Below are 4,682 nucleotides of genomic sequence, written 5' to 3' on the forward strand. Positions count from 1 at the left end.
GTAGGACACATCCATTATAACAGTAGGACAAGGTAACACATCCATTAAAAACAGTAGGACAAGGTAACACATCCATAAAAACAGGACAAGGTAACACATACATTATAACAGTAGGACAAGGTAACACATCCATTATAACAGTAGGACAAGGTAACACATCCATTAAAACAGTAGGACAAGGTAACACATCCATTATAACAGTAGGACAAGGTAACACATCCATTATAACAGTAGGACAAGGTAACACATCCATTATAACAGTAGGACAAGGTAACACATCCATTATAACAGTAGGACAAGGTAACACATCCATTATAACAGTAGGACAAGGTAACACATCCATTATAACAGTAGGACAAGGTAACACATCCATTATAACAGTAGGACAAGGTAACACATCCATTATAACAGTAGGACAAGGTAACACATCCATTATAACAGTAGGACAAGGTAACACATCCATTATAACAGTAGGACAAGGTAACACATCCATTATAACAGTAGGACAAGGAAACACATCCATTATAACAGTAGGACAAGGTAACACATCCATTATAACAGTAGGACAAAGGTAACACATCCATTATAACAGTAGGACAAGGTAACACATCCATTATAACAGTAGGACAAGGTAACACATCCATTATAACAGTAGGACAAGGTAACACATCCATTATAACAGTAGGACACAAGGTAACACATCCATTATAACAGTAGGACTGGGACAAGGAAACACATACATTAAAACAGTAGGACAAGGTAACACATCCATTATAACAGTAGGACAAGGTAACACATCCATTATAACAATAGGACAAGGTAACACATCCATTATAACAGTAGGACAAGGAAACACATCCATTATAACAGTAGGACAAGGAAACACATCCATTATAACAGTAGGACAAGGTAACACATCCATTATAACAGTAGGACAAGGTAACACATCCATTATAACAGTAGGACAAGGTAACACATCCATTATAACAGTAGGACAAGGTAACACATCCATTATAACAGTAGGACAAGGTAACACATCCATTATAACAGTAGGACAAGGTAACACATCCATTATAACAGTAGGACAAGGTAACACATCCATTATAACAGTAGGACAAGGTAACACATCCATTATAACAGTAGGACAAGGTAACACATCCATTATAACAGTAGGACACAAGGTAACACATCCATTATAACAGTAGGACAAGGTAACACATCCATTATAACAGTAGGACTGGGACAAGGTAACACATCCATTATAACAGTAGGACAAGGTAACACATCCATTATAACAGTAACAAGGTAACATCCATTATAACAGTAGGACTGGGACAAGGTAACACATCCATTATAACAGTAGGACAAGGTAACACATCCATTATAACAGTAGGACAAGGTAACACATCCATTATAACAGTAGGACAAAGGTAACACATCCATTATAACAGTAGGACAAGGTAACACATCCATTATAACAGTAGGACAAGGTAACACATCCATTATAACAGTAGGACAAGGTAACACATCCATTATAACAGTAGGACAAGGTAACACATCCATTATAACAGTAGGACTGGGACAAGGTAACACATCCATTATAACAGTAGGACTGGGACAAGGTAACACATCCATTATAACAGTAGGACAAGGTAACACCATTATAACAGTAGGACAAGGTAACCATCCATATAACAGTAGGACAAGGTAACACATCCATTATAACAGTAGGACAAGGTAACACATCCATTATAACAGTAGGACAAGGTAACACATCCATTATAACAGTAGGACAAGGTAACACATCCATTATAACAGTAGGACAAGGTAACACATCCATTATAACAGTAGGACAAGGTAACACATCCATTATAACAGTAGAAAAAGGTAACACATCCATTATAACAGTAGGACAAGGTAACACATCCATTATAACAGTAGGACTGGGACAAGGTAACACATCCATTATAACAGTAGGACAAGGTAACACATCCATTATAACAGTAGGACAAGGTAACACATCCATTATAACAGTAGGACAAGGTAACACATCCATTATAACAGTAGGACAAGGTAACACATCCATTATAACAGTAGGACAAGGTAACACATCCATTATAACAGTAGGACAAGGTAACACATCCATTATAACAGTAGGACAAGGTAACACATCCATTATAACAGTAGGACAAGGTAACACATCCATTATAACAGTAGGACAAGGTAACACATCCATTATAACAGTAGGACAAGGTAACACATCCATTATAACAGTAGGACAAGGTAACACATCCATTATAACAGTAGGACAAGGTAACACATCCATTATAACAGTAGGACAAGGTAACACATCCATTATAACAGTAGGACAAGGTAACACATCCATTATAACAGTAGGACTGGGACAAGGTAACACATCCATTATAACAGTAGGACAAGGTAACACATCCATTATAACAGTAGGACAAGGTAACACATCCATTATAACAGTAGGACTGGGAAGGTAACACATCCATTATAACAGTAGGACAAGGTAACACATCCATTATAACAGTAGGACAAGGTAACACATCCATTATAACAGTAGGACAAGGTAACACATCCATTATAACAGTAGGACAAGGTAACACATCCATTATAACAGTAGGACAAGGTAACACATCCATTATAACAGTAGGACAAGGTAACACATCCATAAAAACAGTAGGACAAGGTAACACATCCATTATAACAGTAGAACAAGGTAACACATCCATTATAACAGGACTAGGACAAGGTAACACATCCATTAAAAACAGTAGGACAAGGTAACACATCCATTATAACAGTAGGACAAGGTAACACATCCATTAAAACAGTAGGACAAGGTAACACATCCATTATAACAGTAGGACAAGGTAACACATCCATTATAACAGTAGGACAAGGTAACACATCCATTATAACAGTAGGACAAGGTAACACATCCATTATAACAGTAGGACAAGGTAACACATCCATTATAACAGTAGGACAAGGTAACACATCCATTATAACAGTAGGACAAGGTAACACATCCATTATAACAGTAGGACAAGGTAACACATCCATTATAACAGTAGGACTGGGACAAGGTAACACATCCATTATAACAGTAGGACAAGGTAACACATCCATTATAACAGTAGGACAAGGTAACACATCCATTATAACAGTAGGACAAGGTAACACATCCATTATAACAGTAGGACAAGGTAACACATCCATTATAACAGTAGGACAAGGTAACACATCCATTATAACAGTAGGACAAGGTAACACATCCATTATAACAGTAGGACAAGGTAACACATCCATTATAACAGTAGGACAAGGTAACACATCCATTATAACAGTAGGACAAGGTAACACATCCATTATAACAGTAGGACAAGGTAACACATCCATTATAACAGTAGGACTGGGACAAGGTAACACATCCATTATAACAGTAGGACAAGGTAACACATCCATTATAACAGTAGGACAAGGTAACACATCCATTATAACAGTAGGACAACACATCCATTATAACAGTAGTAACACATCCATTATAACAGTAGGACAAGGTAACACATCCATTATAACAGTAGGACAAGGTAACACATCCATTATAACAGTAGGACAAGGTAACACATCCATTATAACAGTAGGACAAGGTAACACATCCATTATAACAGTAGGACAAGGTAACACATCCATTATAACAGTAGGACAAGGTAACACATCCATTATAACAGTAGGACTGGGAAGGTAACACATCCATTATAACAGTAGGACAAGGTAACACATCCATTATAACAGTAGGACAAAGGTAACACATCCATTATAACAGTAGGACAAGGTAACACATCCATTATAACAGTAGGACAAGGTAACACATCCATTATAACAGTAGGACAAGGTAACACATCCATTATAACAGTAGGACACAAGGTAACACATCCATTATAACAGTAGGACAAGGTAACACATCCATTATAACAGTAGGACTGGGACAAGGTAACACATCCATTATAACAGTAGGACAAGGTAACACATCCATTATAACAGTAGGACAAGGTAACACATCCATTATAACAGTAGGACAAGGTAACACATCCATTATAACAGTAGGACAAGGTAACACATCCATTATAACAGTAGGACAAGGTAACACATCCATTATAACAGTAGGACAAGGTAACACATCCATTATAACAGTAGGACAAGGTAACACATCCATTATAACAGTAGGACAAGGTAACACATCCATTATAACAGTAGGACAAGGTAACACATCCATTATAACAGTAGGACAAGGTAACACATCCATTATAACAGTAGGACAAGGTAACACATCCATTATAACAGTAGGACAAGGTAACACATCCATTATAACAGTAGGACAAGGTAACACATCCATTATAACAGTAGGACAAGGTAACACATCCATTATAACAGTAGGACTCCATTATAACAGTAGGACAAGGTAACACATCCATTATAACAGTAGGACAAGGTAACACATCCATTATAACAGTAGGACAAGGTAACACATCCATTATAACAGTAGGACAAGGTAACACATCCATTATAACAGTAGGACTAACACATCCATTATAACAGGGACAAGGTAACACATCCATTATAACAGTAGGACAAGGTAACACATCCATTATAAC

Source organism: Oncorhynchus masou, unplaced genomic scaffold, assembly GCF_036934945.1.
Source record: "Oncorhynchus masou masou isolate Uvic2021 unplaced genomic scaffold, UVic_Omas_1.1 unplaced_scaffold_1329, whole genome shotgun sequence".
NCBI lineage: Eukaryota > Metazoa > Chordata > Actinopteri > Salmoniformes > Salmonidae > Oncorhynchus > Oncorhynchus masou.